Source organism: Myiozetetes cayanensis, unplaced genomic scaffold (assembly GCF_022539395.1).
Source record: "Myiozetetes cayanensis isolate MyiCay16 unplaced genomic scaffold, myiCay2020 scf12, whole genome shotgun sequence".
NCBI classification, from domain to species: domain Eukaryota; kingdom Metazoa; phylum Chordata; class Aves; order Passeriformes; family Tyrannidae; genus Myiozetetes; species Myiozetetes cayanensis.
This window is the reverse complement of record NW_026086826.1, coordinates 10841034-10864315: the sequence shown is the minus strand read 5'-3', so window position 1 is coordinate 10864315 and position 23282 is coordinate 10841034. Positions and strand designations below refer to the sequence as shown.

The following is a 23282-nucleotide window of genomic DNA, read 5'->3' as shown; positions in this document are numbered from 1 at the left end:
TTCCCCGGATCTTCGCTCGCGAAGACTGGCCATTATATTATTATTATAGTCTCACTAAAACCACCGAGCCAATGAGTGCTAGTGGGATTATCAAGGAATCCATTGTAGATGGGCCAAGCAGGTATGGCAGCCTGGGGAGGTTGACAGTCCCTGGTACAGCTCAATAATGGAGTGACTAGTGGTAGCCTTGGCAGTGCTGAGTTCATGGCTGGACTTGATGATCTTAAAGACCTTTTCCAACTTAAACAATTCCATGATTCTATGACAAATGTTTGGGAGTCAGGGGTAGGTTGTCTACACAGCTGACAATGCATAACTGCTATTGCTCCCCTGGTGTGATGAACAGGGTTCCCCCTTGGGCTGGAATTAATAAAGGAGTAATAAGAGAAAAGAAAAACAGCAAATGGCTACTAAAATGATCTGTGATGGACTTTGTATTTTTAAGATAGCTCTGTGTCAATGTGTTTGCAAAGGGATCAGTTCTACAGCCTTGTCTACAACTGACATTTTGGAGAAGAGATTCTTCAGCACTCATTTAAATTCATTTTATCTGATAGTCAAGAGCCTCCTAATTTTTGATGCTCAAATAAGTATGGCTTTTTTTTTTTTTTAAATGACATAGCATTCATAATATTGTGAAAGCCATGCACATTATTGCATAATAGGAAATTGTGCAGGAATGAGATGGCTGGAGCTGCTCATCTCTAATAACATGATGTTTCTTATGCCCAGTTCCTGTTTTACATGAATGAGTTGACTAAAATTAACAGAGTTGCTCTGGATTTTTACCAGTATTAAAATAGGTGAAATCAAAAGCAGAAAGACCAAATGACTTTTTATTTTTCTTCATTTCTTTAGGTGTGCTGTTTGAATTTGCTTCTTTGCAACACTTAAACAAAAATAGAAAATGAACAGAAATATCAAGACACTGGAAAAAACAACATTGAAATAGAATTTTTATGAACTGCTGAGCTGAGAGCTGAGCTGGTACCAGCAGAGTGGGATCAGTCAGTGGTCAGATACCATATGCTGGATTTCCATATTTTTCAGCCATCTTTAAGACTGATTCCTTGTGTTACATGAGCAAGAGGGAGCCTGGAACTACACAACCTGTTGTTAAAGAAACCTACACCATCACCAGGCATCAGCTCCACTCTCCAGAGGCCCAGTCTCCAGACAATCAACTCGTGTGCTGTTAGTGCTTTGTTTCTCTCACTTCTCCTGTGTACATATGAAACTGTCGAGCTGAATTACACTTTATAAGGTGATAGGGAAAAGATGTAACATTTATTTTTCCCTTTGACTAATTTTTACAGTGTGGGGAAGCTAATTTTTGCAGGCTAAAAACCAACAAAGCAAAACAAGTCCTGCTATTCTTGACATCTTTCAGGTAAACAAGAAAAGAATTTGACATCATTTGCAATTATTATCACTTTTTAAAAGCTCTGCTTTTATAATCAGATGAGGCATGACAACAAATGATGCTTATTGAAATCTAAATTTTTACATTAAATACACCAAATGAGCACAAAAGTAGAATTTTAAGCCTAGATGGAAATCTGGTATCACCTTCCAAATCCCATTTCCCACTGTTTTAAGGGGGAGTTGAACATTGTGCAGCCTCACTGTAGAGAACAATCGTTCCCTATTAGTGCAGATATTTGACATCTTCTCTATGAATCTTGAAAAGAGGGCCCAAATCAGTGATTTTTCTTGGTGTTTCACTGAAATTTGTCTTGTGTGGACACCACTACTTTCCAGCCATGTAAGCTTTTTTGATACTGGACAATGGATTTCAAAGACCTGCTCAAGCTCCTGAATGTGTGCTCCCTATGGCAGACAGAGTGTACTCATTTCTGACTCTTCAGATAAGAGATTTGCAATTTCTATGCCAAACCAGTCAAACCCCACATCTTATTTCATTCACTAGAAAATTAAAATTGTGCACTATACACAACACCGATGTTTCTGTTCCCTGCCAGCACTTTGATCCATCTGACGGGAAAGTTCCCTCTATGGAGTGTTTTCTACCTTGGTGAGTTCTTCCCATGACATTGATAAAAAAATCCAGATTTGTTGATTCTGTTGTTGTATTATTTACTCTGCAGCTAGTTCCACACATTTATTGCCTGACTTCTTCCTATAGTTTTAAATGTTCTTGAATTGTACCATTTAGTAAGCTCCTGCTAGAGTCAGAGCATAAAGCTTGTTCAAAGTGCTTGCATTCCTTGAAAAGAGCCAGGCAAGCATTTTCTCCACAAATGAGAATTATTCATAAAATTTATTCCACCCGGGGTTTGTATGTGTGCATGCATTCTTTGTTAAGCGTTTTAACAAATATTAAAATCCCAGGTAGGTTAAGGGGATCAGCAAAATTCCTGCCAGTATTAAATGAATATTTGTGCAGGGTGGATTTTGAGTGTGCTGTGTAAAGCTTATAATGCTTAAGACTATATTCTTCTGCTAAATGGTTAAACTCTGCCCTAAGAACAATTTGTCCAGAACAGTAGGAGAGCAGAAAAGAAGTGAGTTATTTGTAGTGAAGAACATACAACCATAGGGAAGGATTATTTGGGAAATTATAACAGGCAGTTGAAGTCTTGGAAGCATTCAAGAGACTTCACTACTTCCAATAGCAAATTGTTTATGGAGAGAAATAAAGCTAAACCTATCCAATTTTTTTCAAGTAGCTCCGGTAACTTGTAAGATTTGTGTCAGACTCCAAGTAGAAAATTATCACCAATTATATTCCAAAGAATAGCAATAAAAGCTTGTAAGAGGAAAGCAATGCTGAAGCTTCCTCAGTCAGCTCAGTAGCTTTAATTGCTATGCTTTTTTTTTTTGAAGGATATTTTTAAAACTCCGAGCCCATTTTCTTTTCTGTAGTAATATTGCAACCCATCTACAGTGTTTTCTTTTTGTTTTGTCTTGTTCTTGTCTTTCTCAAAATCACACTTTAGCTGTGTGCCTCTGGCTATTAACCCTGTGGATTTCTTTCAGATATGAGAAAGCTTGATTCCATGAACCTCAAAAACCACCGCAGTGAGATAACACCCCACTTTCCTCTTGTTTTAATGTCAAAGGGGAAAGCACCTCTGTCTTCTTATATTGTTGAGAAGGCACAGCAGTTTCACTTCTCACTCAGCAGCCTTGGACAGACAGATAGCCTCATCCTTCTTCTATTTTTTTGTCCATCTTTCAAACTAGGAGGCAGGAATTTCTCCTAAGAAAGAGAGAATGTTCTTCATAAGCTTATGACCCATGGACAGCTTGTGGTTTCCTAAGGACCCTGCACTATCCTCTTTATCCCATAGAGGATACTGGATGTAGGAGCATAAAACCTTCCTGGGGCGGGCAGATTAAAAAGTTTTTCATCCCCACTGGAGTTAGAGGCCAAAGGAGATTAACTAAACTGCCCATTATCTGCTTGCAATTTTACTCAATGCAATGGGCTGTGTTTTACCATCAATATGACGTGAAGAAATATGTCATTAAGCTGGTTTTTTACTCACTGCTTTGAATGTGGTGGCAGGACAAAAAACATCTCACCTGGTAGTTTATGTGTTCTTTCATCCAATTTCAGTCTTGCAAGTTGGAACTCCACAGCCTTTTAAGCACGAGCTTTCATCAGAGGACTGGAAATGGTTACTTGTGCCACTTAGATTCCAAGCAGTCCTGTTAAACTCTAAAATAGGGACTGGTAGAGTCCTCGGATCAGCTGATATGCGTGTCAAGCTTTGAAATCTGCAGGGGTAGGAAGATTCCTTCTATTCCAAAAGCACAGACACACCTGCTGAGCATCAGAGGACCTCCTCCAGGCCCAATGTGCAGGCAGGTTTGCAGGTGGAAGGGTTAAATCCTGGTAAGGTCCCTCTGGATGCAGCAAAATAAATCACTCCTTCATGTTTCCATGAGGATCTGAAGGTTTTTTCTAGGTAATAAACTTCCTCTGTCCAGTTTCATTGATCTGCATGGACTTGCCAAGGTGAAGAATCTTTGTTTACAGGCTTTTAAAATCAGTTAATTTATTTGGGTCCTTTATTTAAAATTCTCTGCAGATGATTATTACCCAGAGCTTCAAAAATAGACCCACTGCTATGGGATTTGCAGGGAAAAGTGAAGCCTATATCTTATCCATAACTGTGTAATGGTGTCTGAAAATTTATATTTTAAAAAAACTGTTTTAAAAAGGAGCCTCGTGATTTTGTGAGGTTGGATCCTAATAGGGCAGAGGGAATGAGGTGGAGGGGAGCAGAGTTCAGGGGGACTTTGGCATAAGCTTTCCCTTCTGTTACCTGCAGGCACATTTAAACCTGCTGTTGCTGTATTAAAGAGGGGGTTCTTTAACATCTATGTTTAAAAGTGTGATCTATTTATTCAGATAATATATCTGAGTGTTTAGATATAGCACCCTATGCTTTAAATCCTTCTCAAGGTAGAAATGACTGCAGCTTGCAACAACCCATGTAATGACACCATTACTCCTCGTACAGGTGAGGAATTCCCAGGGTTTGGTGTCCTGCTCCACCAGAAGCTTTGGCCATGGTGCACAGTCTAGGCTTGTGCTGTCTCCATACCCTGATGTGGATGCCAGTCAGGAAACCCTTTCTTTTGCCCACCTCCATCTGGCAGAGTAAAGCTGAGGGACCAGGTCCCCATGGTAGGTGTTAGTGAAACACCAGAGAAACCAGTGGAACTGCTGGTGCTAAATCCAGAGCCCACAGCAATATTTCAAGTGGGAGCAGCCAACATGATCAATTGAGACAGTGGGCAATGCAGGACCTCAGCTCTTCCCTTGCTCCCCTCCCCTCATATTTATAGGTTTCTAATTTCCGCTGGATAATGAATATCACTCTTCATTATAATTATGTTAAAAGGTACCAGCACGATGATTCAGAAACCCTTGAAGATATAGTCATATTTTCAGCAACAGATGGATTTAACACTGCAGATGGAGTGTTAAGAGTGCAGGTAATAACAAACTCAGCAATGTACTGTACTGAAATATAATTGGAAAGTATTAATCATATATTGGTTACTTCAGCTTCACTAAGTAGATGTTTAATTTTCATCAATCTTTTTACCAGATTCCCGGAAAGATTTCTGTGTAGACAGAGTGTGGCTTCTAGGTGAAACGATTGCCCAAATTATTAATGACCAAGGCTTTGATCTTGCAGGCATGTGCCCATGGCTTACCCAGGCATGCAGAATAAAAATCATTTGTGTTAATAAGGCTGTCAGAGGGGGCCCCATTCATATGGCCCAAGCTTCAGCTGGTGACTAGTCAGTAGTAAAACCCAGATCCTTCTCTACTTGGAGGTTGCTGGAAACCTGCCAGCAGGAATGGCTGGCTGCAGGATTTGGGGCAGAACGCAGCAATTTGAAAAGCCCCACTCATAGAAGTGAACCATCAGCCTAAGCCTTTGGGGGACTGGGAGTTAGAATGTAGATAAAACAAGGGGGGTTTTGCCATTCTTTATTATTTTCTCTAAGTACAGTCCTTTTGGAAATATCTGCATCCAGAGAAATGTCTGCTCTATTCCCATAAACCCTGTCATCTTGCTGGTTTTTTAATATGCCTCTTTCTAGAGGTTGTATTGGAAGCCTGGGTTATTCAGGGGAGGGTTTGCTCTGAGCAGAATATGCAGGATCAGGGTAATCAGTGGTGCCTGGTTGCATACCATGACTCTAATTCTTTAATTAATGCTATTTATAACTAGGATATCATTTGTAGGATCAGGAAGTGGTCCATGCTCCAATGTGCCACCTGGGGACACGGGGAACAGGGACTGTGGTAGGGCACAGTTCCAGGTCATGCAAAAATCTATTTCACAGCAGGAATATGAAGTGTAATTTTTGGTGATAAAGGAAACATTACTCTTTTGAATGTATTTCTGTGGATGGTTTGTGTTCACATTCTTCTCTGTGGGCTCAGGCAGCTGGTGAAGCTGCATCTCCATTGATTTCATTACAAGCCTTCCTTTTCCTGGTGGGAGTCCATAGCCATGGTATTCCATGATGACTATGCACTGATCAGACTTGTAAACAACAACATAAACATTCAACACCTAAATTTCAAGTCCAATGAAATGCTTTGGCTGAATGCTTTGGTCTTTTCCTGAACTATTTCATTTTCTAGCTATCTGTGAACCTTGAAAATGTAATGAAAAACTGGAATTGTCTCTGGAAAGTTGACTATCACTTGATGGCACAATATCTTTATCTTGGCTGTTGATAAAAAAGGATCTGATAATAAAATCCAACGTGACTGAAAATAAAATTGATCATGACTAGAAACCACAGGTGAACATGTTTAATAATGCAAAATTAGTGTGCTGTCTACTTTCTGACACGCATTTTTACACCAGGGAGATACAAACAGGTACTGATCAATTGACCATGATAATCAAATAAAGGTCTGTGAGTATAAATTACACTAAATATGGTGTCTCTTTAGGGGTACCAGTCGAGAGGACTTGTTTCTAACACAGGTCCCTCATGTCCATACTGTTAGGATAGACTTCATCTGACTGGCAATGTTTGAACCCTCATTCTCTCTTTTTTCCCCCTCCTTACTTATGAGAATTTATTGAATCAAAAATTTTTTACGTTGTCAGGTGCCTTTGTTTTGATGTAAATAGTGCGTTTTAAAACTTGTTCTGCATTTGCAGCACAGAGGTTGTTCTGCTTCGGAGAGGTTCCGTCTTAGCTTTCACCAGCAGGACAGGACATTTGGTACTCATCTGTGAGAAACAGGTGGGTAAAGCACTGCATATACATTTAATAATGTAATTTAATACAAATTAAGAAGCTGTCTAGATCTGTAGAGAGGATGCTGGGAGGCAATAGATTCCTTTTAATAAATCATCTTATACTTTGCTCGAAAAGGCTTACATTCCAACTCAACCAAATAGCATTGAGCAAAGGGATGTGACTTAAATAACTGGGACTTGTGAAAGCTGCAGAGTCTCTGTTGCCTCCCCATTGTCATGAGGATTTCTACCTGTCCCTGTTTGCCCTGCATCATCTCACGGATATGCTGCTTGATCTTTCCAATTACTGTGATGATGTTTTTAATTTGTGATTCATGATGAAGTGTTTTGGATGAAAATTGTAATTCAAGTAAAATCACGAACCACATGCTTTATGAAGGCATTTTATTTGCCAGTTTATTTGCTGTGTGAAGTTTGCTTCAGATGTATCAGAAAATAAAGGTACATAAAATCCTGTACTTCAAAACTTGATAAATTATTGACAAAGGAAAAATGCCCTGAGTTGATCAATCTGATGTTTCTTCACCATTTGTCCCTTGAGGATTTAGATGTAGTGGATTGTGCTTTAATGCTGGTCTGCTCTCATCATTTGCAAGAGAGAAAACAAACATTCCTGCATCTCAGCTCCTTGTCAGTGTCTGAACTTGAATGAATCAGCTATTGAGCTAAAGGAAATGAAATATAAATTGACATGAAGAAAATGTTCTCCCTGCAGCTGCAGAAGCAGCTATGGTTTTCAAAAGCTGATTTTTATCCCTTCAAAGACCAGTATTTTCGGTCACATCATCCTATTCAATAGCTGACCTTTCTATAAAAGTCTGGCCTAAAGGTACTGCTTTAATACTAGTTTTAAAAATTTATTAAAATAAGTTGAGTGAAATATTGTGTTAATTTCAGTTGTCACTTTTGGCACCCATTTAGAAAGGAAAATCAGAATACAAACCACTCTTTTTAAATGTTGCTCCTGTTTCTTCCTCGTTCATTACCACAAACACAGCATTTAGTAGTCTCGGAGAGTAATTTAAAAACATAATGAGTATTTTTTTATTCTGTGACTTATAATTCAGTAGCTTGTGTTGCAGAAATGCTCCTGTCTGGGGGTCAGGTGGTTGCATTTTCTCACCTTGGTTTTGTTGGGCTGGAACACACACAGCTGTGCAATGACATAACACTGTAACTTACTGCCCAGATATCCTAATCAAATACTAAATAATCTGCTTTGGGAAGTGATTTCAAACCATTTAGATTTCTGATCCTGCACCCTAGACCCCTTTACTGCACTGAATTACCTGGAATAAATTCCTTCAGTGCAGGTTGCCCAATTATCCTTCTGTCTTATGCGGTGCCATTTTTTCAAATGTTATATTTTTTTGGGCAATTTCTTTGCTATGCAACTTTCCTGACTTGACTTTATGGTAAAATACACAGGGGAACACGGCACAGTCTCTCCCTGCTTCTCTTCTCATGCATGCTTGGAGAAATGAAAACGCATTAGAAGACAATCATCTTGTAAAATGCATTCATTATACAGAGGAGATAAAAAGAAACAACTTGTTTGTTGGTATTTTGGAGATGTCTCCATGCCATACCTGTTATCATTCAGTTGTCAATCACAGCAACTACTCTGCTGTAGCACAGATTTCAAACTTATTATCAAACTTAGATCATTGCTAGGTCTTCTGTAAGTTCATGTCTCCTAACTGCTCTTCAATAATATATATCTACCTTGAGATCAGCTGCATCAAGCACTCGTGGGAGTTGGGTCTTTCCCTCTTGGATCCTCTAAAATCTACTCTGTAAGACCCCTTTGATTTTCTTAGAGCTCTATATTAATATTTTCCTAAAAATGTAGTTTATTCGGGCCATGACAAAAAGTCACTTTGGTACAGCACTGAGACATCCTCAATTTACAGGACTGAATCCTCCATGCAAACATCTTTCCTTACATAACTGATATTTCTTATTTTAATACAGTGCATTTTTAAATCTGAACTTTGAAGCTGATCCCTCTCTAATGCTTGGTGGCTCTCCCTAACTAAACAGAAGCCTTTTATTATTTTTAAAGGATTTGTACACTGTCAGAGGAACAGATGTATCATGCACCTGTAGTCTCTCTCCACTGGGAACCATTTTTACTGTTACTGTTTAGAACTGTTCAGAAAAATTTTTGAACCAACTTTGTGATGAAAGAATAGACTTTTATGTAAAAAAGCTTGAGCAAAAAGCATCTGCTTTGTATGTCTAGTTTGGGTTTGTTTTTTTTTTTTTTCTAGAACTAAAAATTGATGTATGTCTTTTGACTTGAGAATTTCTGTTCAAAATACCAACATAGCGTGGAAAAGGGAGATGGAGAAGATTTATCTGAGGACTTGTCAAAATTCTGTCCAGACATGGTGATGACAACTTCTGTGTTTTAGCTACTTATCATAATTTGTTGATGTTTTAGATACTCTTGTTTGATATTTGTGTTCATATGGCTGAAGTAAATGGCTTATTTGGGGTTTATTCCATATTTTACCATGGGCTTTAATTTTCCAAGACATTGGCCAGTGTTTTTCTGCTTTATTTTAGGAACTGGTGGATGAGGATAATGGGGTGGGGTAAGCAAGGCAATTTGGAGACCCTTTAGCCTTAACTCTGAGGTGCTTAGTGCTCATATCTCTAATCAGTCATGAATTTCCAGCATGAATTAAGTGCTACCCATTGCAGAGCACTGGGCAGGCATTATTTGGACATAGAATCATGGAATAGTTTGGGTTGGGGGTAAATAAAACCTAAACTATTTAGGCTAATAGGCAATATTGGCACCAAATCAAACAGATTGAAATCACCAATGGAAAATTCAGACCAGCAATTAAAGGACTGGTTTCCATCCAGTAGAGGAAAAGTATTGCAAGTAGCTCTCAAACAGAGGCCAGAAACTTCAAAATTGGAATACAGTCTGTTAAAGAGGCTTTATGCCCTGAATGTTGATGACTGAAGGGTACCAAAGGGGACAGTTAGATTTCTGTGTGGTCCCTTCAAAACCTTGGCTGTGATTATCCCTCCAACATCCAATGAACACCCTCCCCCCAACACAATAGTTTCCAACCCTATTTCCAGCTCTCATATCAGTTTGTGTGTTCCATCTGAGTGTGATTTCTGGACTGGTGCTCTCTGCTCCTCCCTAGGCCATGGTTCTCGTGCAGACTCCTTTGCTCTGTCTCTGACACAGGGACGAGTGCTGTGGCAGTTTTGATGAAGCTCTTCCTCCACCTCTAACACCTCCTACTGCTCTCCCAGTTCATAACCTGATTGCTGCATCCCCGCTTGTAGATAACCATTGGCCCAAGACTCATATGAGTACCTTCTGTAACATGATTTTACTTTCATATTTAACCTAAATAACCACCTGCATTATAATTTTTCAGTCTGTATTTAAGCATGAACTGTTTTGGGTCAGACTGCAGTGACAGGACTTATCTTGAAGAGAATCAAAATCGTGCTGTTTCCCCAGTTGTAAGACCCATCATTTAGCAGGCATAGACTGTCACACTCACCAAGTGGGTTGCATGGGAGCCAGCAGCAACACTCGGCTGCTCTGGAGATGAGTCATGTTATTTTCAAACTATTTGGCTAATCAGTAAATTGAGATCTGCTGCTTTACAGACAATATATAATATTTGCTTTGCCTTTGTGCACTACTTTACATTTTGGATCCTTTGCCATTAGGATTCGAAGCATATAGACTTCATCTAATCCAATTTATCCTGTTCATCTTGGCAGTGCTTGCAATGCTGACAGCTTAAAGAAAACACTTAATTTGACTAAGTGTTTTCAGTTTGCTTCTCAAAATATTTGAAATCATTAAAGCCAGAGTACCCCTGCACTGCAATATACACAGTCCTGACCCACTTGAGCAAGTTAATTACAATTTGTGTGATCCTACGGCCTCTGATTATGCTGCAGGCTGAAGTAGTTTACCTGGTTAAGAAAGGGCTCGATGTTTTTTTCTCCCGGTTTGCTGCTTTTTAATCTGACTTTTAAAGAGGCTCTTAGAGCAAAAATGAGTCATAGGGGGGACTTGGTAAGACCTGTCGTCTCTCCTGCCTCGATGGGCAGGGCAGAGGGGGCTGAGTGCTGAGCTCCCCATGCAGATGCTCTCCTGCTGTAAGGCTGTTCAAGCCCCTGTATCCATAGCTATTTGTATTCATTGCTCCCTACCAGAGGTGAGGCAGAGCACAGGGATGTAGAGCAGCCCTGGAAGTGCCCTGATGAGCACAGGTGATTATGAACAGTGGTTCAGCAGCACTGGAGCGTGCCAGTGCTGATGGGGTCATGGGCTGCGTCCCCTTCCTCTGCACTGTGCGCTGAAGGCTGAGAGCTTGTCACAAACCCCTCTGTGATGGCATCTCAGCCTTCCCCTGCTGCAACCCAACAGGAAGAAATGTCATCTAGGCTTGCTGTCAGTGCCAAACACAGATCCCAGGGACTAAGCACGATGGAAGAGAAGGGAGAGGGCACACATGAGGATAGAGCTGGATCAAAAGGATTTATCAGTGCAAACAGTAATGTGTCATACTAGTGTGAGTCAAGTGAGGTTGCAAATGACAACATAGATAACATCGAGGCAGCAGAAGCATCAATACATGCTAATAAGCAGAAAATATATTCTGAGCTCCTCAGTGCTCTCACACCTTGGCCAGCTCATCCACTGTGTCTTTGCCAGTGCAGGTTACAACAGCTCAGCTGCTGCACCTGAAGTTTTGGGAGACTTCAATAAACTCCCAACAGTCTGTGTGTCTTCCAATCTGGTTTGTCATTTGGATTTGTATTTACAGCAGTTAATGATTCAAAAATTATGAAAAAGTTATCCCAATTTCTTACAAAGGTTACATTTTAAAAATCCTGTTATGATTGGCTGATTTTACTGCTGGAGGGGACCAGGTGATTCAATATTGTGGTTTGGTAGCACTGGAGCATCTGTCTGAGATGATGAGGCAGGTGAAATTGCCAGTCGTTGCAGGGCAGGTGATACAATCACGCTACAGCAACACAGAGATGGCTTGATTTGGCACATCAATGTGATATAATTTTCCTCTGTGATATGTTTTGTTTCCTTTTAAATTATTTGCTCAAGGCTTCCCTTTCAGAGATGTGTGCTGGCAAGTTGCAATACCGCAGAGAAGGGAAGGTCCGGAGCTGCAGTAGGAGTAAGGAACTTGGAAAAATGCAACTGGTGCGGAAGAGCGAGCAAGGTCACTGGTGACAAGGCTCTGCTCCATCTGTGCAGGCACACTCGTGAGCAGAAGCATTCCAGCAATGTGGCATTTCGTCACGTTATTCCTTTCCTTTTAAATTTCAATAGCTAGTTATTTGCCTGCCTTTGGTGAGGAGACAAAGCCCCTCTTTATGCAGCCACACAACACAGTTATCTCCTGTAATGGAGAAATGAATGCAAATTTTTCTGATAAGGCTGGAATGGGGCTTGTCTGGGGAAGAAGGAAGCATTGTCCAGCCACAGCGAGCAGAAGAAGGTGGTGTTGCCCAGTGCCTCTGCCATTCAGTCCCAAATGGTGGAAGCAGCCACAATTTGGAGAATCTTCCGATAACATTGACATGAAAACTTGCCATGTCTCCATTCCATATTTCATAAAAAAGGGACAAAAATTGCTTTGCTGTTTGTGCAATTCAGCAAATCATTTTAACCTGCAGGTTTTTTTAAGGTACACAAGAAGCTGCCCAACTGTCTGCAGAGAGCAATATACATGCTAAGGCATTATTTACACAGGGTCTGAGCACTTGAGGACTTGGAGACATTTAACTGAGAAGCATGAAAATTACTGAATAAGAAACTCTTTCAAATATCCATTATATTTTCTTTAATCCATATTTCAAAGAAATGGATATTTTTACATTAGATATTAATATTTTTCTGTATATTTATATTTTTTTTTGGTTGAGGTGAGGTACAGAGTAAACGGCTAGTTTAAAAAAAAAGTAAAGCAAAAGAAAACTAATGCTGGAGGAAAGACAAACCTTAAAAATATCACTCAGAAATTCATTGGTTCAATATCAGCATCCTGATAAGAGCAATACTAATGTGCATTGTGCATACGAAGAGCTATTCAGAGACTAAATTAGTGACACAGTCAGGGGACAGTTTAACCTCTGGCATTAGCTAGAACTGGGCAGCGATAGGAGCCAGTGCAGCAGTGCTAATTAATGCACCCTGAGGGGACACAACGAGGCATTGGCCCTGTACACCTGAGACATACTTCTGTCAGCACTGAGGTGCCAATTACTGTTCTCTCATAAAAATAACCCATGTGAAAAAATAACAAAAAGGCAAAATTCCAAGTAATGTAGATAAACCAAGATTCAGTCATAAAACTATAAAGTGGACTCAGTAATGCATGTCCCCAGTTTGTTAATACAAGGCAGGACAAGCTCTTCTGTAGCTGTCATTATTGAAATGCAGAAGCTTCATGGCTGGGCAGCAGCATCTTGGCTAAGCTCATTTACCCCACCTGGTCTGAGGCCTGACAGCTCTCACACACATCATCTTGGAGCAAATTCCTTTGGAGAGCAAGGATGAACTTCTCAGGGGCACCACTGCAGTGAGCATGGAGGTGCCTGGGAGAGGATCTCTGCCCAAACCAATGATGGACACAAAAAACCCTTGTTTTGGAGTGGACAAGAAACCAGGAATTCCTATTCTACTTCCAGTTTAACATTAGTAGTTCATTGTCCTTTGTAGGTGTTCAGTTTCAACTAAGGTAGGAATAAAAATCCCCAAACACTCAGCAGTCCCCCGGCTGAAAACCAAGATGTTACGGGAGTCTGTGCAAGTTCTTGGTTTCATTGGGTGACCTGTTCTTGCTAAATGAGGAAAGGAAGAGATTTGTCCAGGCAAGATAAAGGCATAGTATTGTGGGTTGGTTTCGGTTGATGCTTTTGATTTGGGGTGAATGGGAGATCTTAAGCATGTATTTGTTTGAAATATCTCTATGTTGCTGATGAAGAAGACCCCCAAGGACCTTAACTTCATGTCAAAGACAAACCCTGAATTCCAGCTTGCTAGAAAATGCACTTCCTTTAGTTGGCTCAAGAAGATCAATGCTGGGATTGATAGAAGTAACTATATACCCCACAATATGCTACTACTCCTCTAAAAAAATATTTTTTTTCGAGTTTAATAGGGTAATAGTTGTGTGGGACCCTACTTTACAACTGCCTGGATGGTAGGAGAGAGGAACCATTTGGCAAATCAGACCAGACCAAATAGCATTCATTTGGTTAATCACCAGCTATTAAAATAGCATCAAATCATAGCAACCTATTTGCTTATAATTCAGTGCACAATTTTCTGCACAGTATATTCATAACTGCTGTACCCAAGCTAATTTTAAATGAGCCAACAAAGCCATTTTCCAGCACTCTCTTGGGAAATGGATCTGTGGACTGATGGATCCCTCTGCTTCTGGGGCTAAGCCCCCACAAAATCTGAGCTGATGACATTGGTGTTTAACTTTGAAACAAGATGATTTAGGATTTAGTCTATTTTTTAAAGCTTTGTGTGGTTTTAATCTCTAACACTGCTCCAAGATTCATTTAACTTCCAGTGCCTAGAAGGTTATATACCCACTATGTTCTCTCCAATCATGTGAACATTCAGGCATCACTGCAGCTTTCTTTGTGAATTCTATTAGAGACAACCTTCAACAGTAACCTAGTAGTTCCTGTCTTTGTCACAATGAATTTGGCAAATGATGAAATCCCTTTTCTTCCAACTCAGGAATATATCAGTAACTTTGATTTTTGTCTTCAAAGTGCTGACCTTTCATTTCTGAGAACTGATAGCTCACTGTTGGAGTAGGAGCCATTTACAGTTCTGGGAAGCAGAACAGTAGAGCTGTTGCCTGTGCAATGATTAAATGACTTTAGCAGTGAGGAGAAAAAACTGATGAAGTTGTGGTAGTAATAAGTACAAAATGAAGTTCTGTTGTTCATAGACATTGTGAACAATGTTGTTTTTCTGTACTGAAGTAGAGCTTGGGATTCTTACTGATGAACCTCTGGCCTCAGTTTTTGCTGAGGTACGAGTGGTACCTGTAACAAATGCTTTTTTCTTATAAATAAATAAATAGTTCAAAATTTCTCCTCTGGAACTCTTGGTGTACTAATCCAGCTTCCTCACCTTTACCACAGCTGCAGAGAAATGAGGACAAGTTCTGGCTCTGAAGGCAGATCTAGACTTGCACATATTCCCACTGTGTCCACACTCCTGTGTCCGTGAAATAGGTATGTGCTTAATTCTAGAGATGTGATGGGATATAACAGGATACGATGAAACCTCAGAGCCATCTTAAGGCTAGCTGAATCCTTGGCTTGGCATTTCATTCTGCACGTCAGTTGATTGGTCATTTTATCACCAGTTATGAAGTGAAATTAGATAATCTCGCTGCCATATGGTATACAGTATTTATAGTTTAGTATGTTTTCCATATATGTGTGCTAAAGCCTGCTTCAGGGATTTGTTACGGTCCTTGTGTTTACAGGATTTGGGTCTTGGGTGAAAGAAGAAATTGACAGTTGCTAATGTTTGATTTAAACTGATACTTCGGAGGCCACATGAGTGATCCCTAATTAAAATCAATTTACACTTTCTGTCCTTTGCCAGGGAGGCTGGCAGGGCTCCCCAGGACCAGAGCTTGTGTCCACCCAGCTCTGCTGCCCCTGGTAGCCATCAAGAGGGGTGACCCCAGGGAACAGGGGGAGAAACTTGTGGGGGGCTGGGGATGCTTGACCTCCTCCTCAGCTCCCCTTCCAAATAACCAGGAGTACCCAGTGACTCCTCCAGGTCTCTGACATCATCTGAAGGACCCCTCCAAGGATTATTGTCTGCACTAGATTTAGCTTCAGATTTCTTGTTTTCCATTAAAATGCTCTGTTTCCCTTGAAATCTTGATAAATAAGGAGCTACAGGATTAATTATGTGGGACATTAGTCACTCAATATGTGTCATTATTTTCTCAAAACAAGCTTAAATGAGCACCACAGAAGGGTCTTAGAGATCTGCATTTGGAGCTGACTCAAATGTGATAAAACAGGAACGTATTCTCAAACTAAAATATTATTTGCCTGGTACGGACACCAGCACTGGGGAGTTGTATGGTGTCAATACCCTTCATACAATTTTTTGACTACTTCTCATCAAAAAAGATCCCTGTGAATATCTTCAGCTCCAGAAGAAGTAGTGGCAAAGCTATGCTAAACTTTGGAGCACTTGTGTGGGTCTGCTTGAGGCCTACATCCCACTCCTCACCTGTCTCTGCTGCCATTCCTTGCTAACTCTAGTTGTAAGGTCAGAGACAACAGAAACCAGCTGAAGCTGCACCAACAATTTTTAAAAAGTGGTCAATGATAATAACAAACAACAAACCCTGAGAGAGGAGAAGCAACAGTCAATCACCCTGTGAGAACCCCGCGAGCACTTGAACAAAGAGGAGTTAATAAACGTTACAGTCAGGTTTTTTTGGATAGGATTCTTGCAGAATATGATTTCATAATCCCCTGTCTCTAGTGAACAACAAGACCTCTGTAAACACTCAATATTCAAATAGAAAATTGTTTCTTGTAGGCTTCCATGGCACAAAATAAAAGCTCTGTAAATCTGGGCCTCCATATGTGGTTCTCAGCTGGTGTAAGTCCCTGAATGAATTACATGTGAACAGAGAAATTAATGCTACGCACATGGTGGCCAAACTTGAAAGCAAAAATTGCAACTGAGAATATACTGCAGCAGGATTGTGAAATATTTGAAGATAAATGGAAACTTGAGTCCTTGTTGATGTAATGCAACATCAATGCATTTTAAGGGATACACAACTATCACAGTGAGACACGACAATACTGAGATCACATTTAAAATCAAGGACTGAATTTTAAAGACAAATACTCAATGCTGTTTAATGTAATTTTGAACAAAAAATTGGGTAAAACACTTCCACCTTTTTTAAATCTGTCAAATTACTGTGGCAGTAAATGTATATACTATCCATGTTTTGAAATGATTGTGCTCTAAAGCCACTTTTGTTAATCAGTCAGTGTTGATGATGAATTACCCAAGAGTTCTGGTACTTTTGAAACAGTTGCAATCTTTTTGTTGTGGGGTTTTTTTTCCCCCTCCTTCTCCTCTGGACGGAGGAGGGAAGAATGTACATGTTACAGTGAATTCTAAATGAGGTCTGTGCCTCCCCTGTTTGCAAAAAGCCAAGCAAAGCAGTAAAAATAATAAATAAAACAAATGAAACCCTCTTTAATCCATTCATGAGCTCGAGTGTTTCAAGTGGGCCATAATATTAAGACACAGAGCTCTGAAAGAGATGGATCAGAGGAAAGGGCTACTGCTTAAACAATGCCAGCCTTTTTAATTGAATTACTTATTTGTCAGCACTGTATTTTCCCATGTCCAGGATTCTTACTGTTGATTCAGGGCTTAAGGCCTAAATAGAAAGGGCAACAACTGCCATGTATTTTGGTCCTGAACAAGCCGTGTCCTTTGAAATGCCAGCTCTCAACATTGGGAAGAATGCTGGAATGCTTTGCAGCAAGAGAGCACCAGTAAAAGAGGCAATGAAAATATGTTACCCCCCTGGATTTGACCTTGCTGCAGCATACTGAGGAACTTGACTGAGAATTTTTAAACCTGATGTTATTTCTGTAGCAGTTTATTTGTATTTATCACAAGGACAACTGGGGTTGTCCTTGAGCAAGAGGACAGAAGCCAGGAATTCCCGACTATTTTCTTTGTATTGATCTGGCAGGGGTTTTTTTAAAGTATAAAATCTATAGTTTAGTCAAGGACATTAGCAAATTCTTAGCAAATTCTTCACTGTTTTATGATCAAAATTTAAACAGTTTGATTTGTTGCACAAAATAAGCACTTCTGTATCCATCTCTTCCCTCAATGGATATTTTATACCTCATACACCACAATGATCATTCCTTTGTCCCACTCTTTGAATTGTCTGTGACATAAACCAATCCATATTATGAGCAAAAGTGTTGTCAGGGTATCCTGACTTCAAGAATGATGATACTACAAGAAGGATGCTTGAAATTGGTCCCTCCATGCAACTCTGCTGAGTCACTTTCTAAAATTCAACCAAGTATTCTAAAATTCAACCAAGTACTCTGTGACTCTTGCTGAGTCTTATCTGCCCAATTTACTATGCCTACACCCTCAATTACTATGCCCACACCTTCAATTACATTTCATTTGCAATGAGATTTTATAGCCTAGGTACCTCCTCTTCCATTGCATTATACTCCAAATGACCATAAAATTCCTTTTTTTTTTTTTTTTTTTTTTTTTTTGAAGTTGTAACAGCTCTTCCCAGATTACTATATGAGTGACATGGGATTTTACTTGAAATCATGCCTTAGTGAAGGTTACCAGGCTCAACAGAGCAATGACTGGAAGAAATTATTTATGACCATGCAGGTGTCTGGATATCTTAGCTGATAGATCTTAAAAATCTTCAAAAGTGCTTCAAAGTATACTTCTTCCTGATAACACACCCACCCATCTCTCTGCCACCCACATCAGTTTTTTCCAATTAATTTTTCCATCACTAAAAGATGGAAAGACACTAAAAGAAGTGTCTTTATTTTGCCTAAAGTTCAAGGTGAGATGATATTTTCTTTCAGCTGGCTCTAGTTCTCTCAAGCTGTGTCGAAGCATGGCTTTTCCTCCTGCTGAACATGCACTTTTAGCTGCATTAATTGTAGGCAATTTTTAAAGAAGTGTTAAAATAGGTTCCATAAATAGAAATGTTATGACCCAAGGAAACGACTTACTCAGGTGGAAGGACCTGCTGCCTGTGCATCTATAACCCAGTTCCACAGAAAATGTGCAGAAAAACTTCTCTGGAGTTCGAACCTGCTCATACATACAGTGGCTTCATTTTATAATTCCAGTTCCATGAAGGCTGGGACCACAAAATCAGCTCACAGGGCTGCTTTGGACTGTCTAAAAACCCTGCATGGTCCTGTCACCTCTGTATTCGTCCTTCTTACAGTTTGTAGAAAGACAAGTGCCACCACCTCCTCCAGTCACAGAGAAAGAAGTGGGATGCAAAGAGGTTAAAGATTTGTGTGAGCTGGCTCAGGGATGGTGCACTGAAATCAGAATTCCAAAGCACCAAGATAGTCGCTTGTCCTTCTGTAATAGAGCAAATGGTCTGGGTGGCAACAGTGAAAATATGAAGGGCTTTTTTGTAAAATCAGACTGAAAAGCTTTTGCCAGTCTCTGGCTAACCAAATTCAATGGCAAAAATGGTTCTGTGGAACCTAAAGATTTCATTTTCCATCTTGTCTAATTATTTTCTGAAGCCGTTAATAGAAATATTATTTCAAATAATGCCTAAACTATTTTCTTTTAAACACTCTTTAAAAATACAACTATTGCATACACTTTATTTTGAGTTCGGGGGTATTTGTATTTATTTTGATTGAAGCACTTATTTTTTATCCCTTTTTTTGCATGTCATGCAGTTCAGGTGCATTTTATACAGTTTCTGCTCATGTCTGAGCTCTGGTTCTGATGTGTGCGAAGAGCACGGCTGCTCTGAACCCGCCACATGTTAAAAGGATGAATATTAACTTTTGTTTTTTCAAAGTGACTCTTTAATTGAAAAATTAAATATTTAATGAGCTATTTCCATCCAGAAAGGAAAGAGGAAAAAAATAATCCTGTGGTTCATTCCCAAGAAAAACTCATGCTGGTGTCTGGTCCACCATCAGCGGTGAGCTGGCAGCAATTAGTGCTAACACAGCCTGTACACAGGACACCCTTGGAGGTGCTGGTCTGCACCCCTTGCCTTACCTACACCCCTTAACATACAGCCTGTGTCCAGTATTTCAGCTGGAAAACATCTCTGGCTGTAGCTCTTTATACGAGTCCTTATTCAACGTATTAGGGTAAAATTTGGTTTTATTCACATAAAACCTCGTAATCAAAACAAATGGCATTTCTAATTGAGCAAGGCCCTCTTGGTAATGAAGGGCAGCAGGGCTGCTGAGATCACTGGTTCGTGTTTCTCTCCCTGTTCAGAAGACTAAACTAATTTATTTATGAAATCAAAGCAACCCACCAGATTAGCCATATAACCAGCTCGTTGCGTTGTTTAGATTCACTCGTTTGCTCTCTCATGACATCCAAGTGAACAAGCTATATGTCAATGAAAGCGTTGGCGCTCCATCGTACATTATAGACTAGTTTGAAGTGCAAAAAAAAAGAGATGCTGCAGTGGGGTTAAAAGCAATAATTTTTTTTTAATTTTTTTTTCCAGCGAGCATATGCTGCGAGTGGGAAAGGACCGAGTAATGTAAACGGAGGTTTCATTAGCGATGATATGTGGCAGTCCCTCGGTGAAGGGAGAGAAAGCAAATCTGGGAGCACCTGTAGACTTAGCAGACTTGTACCCATGAGGAAGAGGATATTCTGAGGGCAGTGATGGGATCTGCTCTTCCCCCTTAGCCTCCCCTTGTGCCTCCTGATAAAGGCAGGGCAGGGTCACATACTTCAAATACCCCTTTCTGTGCATCTGGCCCCCAGAAACCAGTTCATGAAATGAAAAGGCAAGCACTGGCTTCCACTGGAAGTTTTAACATTTCTATCAGAAAGGCAGAGGGTCTGCTGGGATATTTTTTTACTAAATATCTCCCATGTACCCATCATTTTGGTTTTAAAACTTCTTGTTTATCTGTTCCATAAATCTTGATGATTGGCAGGTCTGTATTTCGTCTCTGACTTTTTCCTTGCAGCAGATCAGAGAAGGTGTCCAGTGCGTTATAGGACTGACCACACTGAATGCTGAAGACCTTGCCATCCCCATGGATGCACCAAGCATCTCCATCCTCACCCTCTCATCAGCTTGTGGACTCTGTGGTGGAGATGCTGGTGACATGCCTCATCAGGGTGAGGTCCTGGCACAGGTTGCTCAGGAAAGTTATTGATGCCCCATCCCTGGAAGTGTTCAAGGCCAGGTGGATGGGGCTTGGAGCAACCTGGTCTAACAGAAGGTGTCCCTACCCACGGCAGGGGAATTGGAACTAGATGAGCTTTCAGGTCCCTTCCCATCCAAACTATTCTATGATTCTGTGATTCTATGATTCACAGCTTTTACCATCTGAGCTCCAGCAAGGTGTGAGTGATGGCACTTTTTCTTTCCTCCACTGCCTTCTATTGTTTAACTGCTTCTTGCTGCATCTTGGACTGAAGCACAACTGCAATGAGGAGCGGCTGCGGGAGCTGGGGGGGGCTCAGCTGGAGAAAAGGAGGCTCAGGGGGGACCTTCTGGCTTTCTGCAACTCTCTGACAAGAGGGTGGAACCAGGTGGGTGCTTGGGCTCTGCTCCCAGGGTACAAGGAACAGGATGAGAGGGAACGGCCTTAAGTTGTGTCATGAGAATTTTAGAATGGATTTTGGGGGAAATTTCTTCTCAAGAAGGGCTGTCCTGGAAGGATTTAAAAGCCGCATGGATGTGGCACTTGAGAACTTGGGGTAGTGGTGGGATTGGCAGTGCTGGGGGAACGCATGGGCTCGATGATCTTGTAGGGCTTTTCCAACCTAAGTGATTGAGTGTTTTCAGGTCTCTGGGGGTGCCAGGCGGAGGGGCTGGGGTGCCTGTCCCTCACGGCGGGGTCCGGCCCCTCCCGGCCCGGCCGGGTGAGGAGCGCAGGCTGCGCGGGCCGCGGGGGGCCCCTGCCGGGGGCCGCCTCTCACTGCAGCCCGGCCTCGCCGCCTCAGGACTTGCGGTGCATTCGGCTGATTATTTCAAGGAATCTTTTCAAGGAACGGTTTTGTTTGTTTGTGTTTTGGTTTTGTTTTTTTTTAATGTAGGCTTTGCAATTCAAAGAACATTCGATTATTTTTTTTACCTAGTGTATGAAGCATGCTCTGGATGTATTTACCTACATGAACTGCAGAGCCAATTAAGCTCGTTCCATGAACAACTCGATCCCGTGTTTCCCCATCACCTTGCCTTAAAAAGCGTTGTAAAGCCGCACGTGGGTAGGACGCGGCACCAGGTCTTCAGAAGCATTGTTTCAAATCTTCCTGCAGCCACTGACTTTCTAGGTTACTTGTTAAATTCGGCTTGTGCCCGCCTGTGTTCTCCTGCCGCGTCGAGGGCTCGGCAAGCAGGGGCTGCCAACCGAGTGTTGGATGCCGTGGTGACAGGGGCTGTGTTTGTGCCCAGGGAATAAGGAATTTAGGGAGAGCTCTATCCCTGCAAAACAGATGTGCTGAAGAACACATCATGTATGAATCTCTTTTAAGTGCCCCCAAAATTTACTGAAGATACTGCCAGTATCTCACTATCAATCGAGGCCTCCCATGGGGACTGCTCCAAAGCGTGCTGAGCTTGGCTCTCTCTCTACTCCGTAAGTTAGCTGGGAATGACTTCCAGAACCCCGCTGTGCTGCTTCTGCTCTTGCATTTGCAGGAATCGCAGCAAGAATAAAGGATCCACTGAAGGCTGCTAAACACGGACTTAACCCCTTGGGAGGGGTCCGAGCTACAAGTCACCACAAGGTGGGAGACCACAGATGAGAAATATCAAAGCCTTGGAAGGGGCAGCTGTGGGAGAGAGCAGCAGTAGGGGGATGCTGTCAGAGGGACAGTATCCTGTCTGGGTTCTACATTGGGCTGTAAGTTGTATGGGTTTGCATGTGGCATCCCACTACAGTGATGGGCATCTGCATCACAATGGCAACAAAGATTTCTTTCAGTGGAAAGTAGATGGGCTTTCTGAATCTATAGTTTTTAAAGATCACAACTGATGTCTTAAATTCCAGGGAGTTGCAGGGCTTTTTTGGAGAAATATTACGATCACTATGTTTTAAGTTTTTAGAGAATCCAGGGTTTTCATTTTAATTTTCCCCTCTTTCCTGTAGGACTGATGCTGCTGTACATGCATAATGACACAGAAAGCCTAGAGGATAGTTTTACCGTGCAGCTGACAGATGGCAAGCGCACAGTCCAAGGGACACTTTACATCTACATCATGCCAGTCAACGATGAAATCCCTCATCTTTCCAGGTTAGCCATCTAAGTGACATTCAGTACATAAAGACTTACAAAGAAAAAAGAAAGAAAGAAATGGAAGCAACCCATCTCCCCACCATCATCTCCAAGCCCACCCACAATACAGAGGAGATCTTGCTTTCATAGTATGGGTTATTCCTGAAAGCTGGTTTGTAACAAGACTGTGCATGCTGCTGCCTGGTGCAGGACTGTGACAAGCCAAACATTACCATCCAGCAAAATCCATTCATGCAGAAATAGCTCGTTTGTGGTCTCTGAGCGGATGCTTGTTTGTATTTCAGTTAGTGGCAAAACTCTGGTTGTCTTCAATTAGGCCAGAGTTGCTCCTTTTTCACACTCTGTGTCTCTCTCCCACTTCCTTTATTCCCTTCCGTATGTTTCTCCATTCTCTTTAATCTATTTTTTACAGTGAT

The 23282-nt window shown here is 41.1% G+C and overlaps 1 long non-coding RNA gene across 1 annotated transcript; it reads left to right on the top strand.

Moving 5' to 3' along the window:
* Positions 1 to 902: 902 nt before the first annotated feature.
* Positions 903 to 20695, top strand: LOC126635379 (uncharacterized). The gene is made up of 4 exons (XR_007627689.1): positions 903 to 2035; positions 4878 to 4971; positions 6672 to 6756; positions 20589 to 20695. It is a non-coding gene; the product is annotated as an uncharacterized LOC126635379 (long non-coding RNA).
* Positions 20696 to 23282: the final 2587 nt, after the last annotated feature.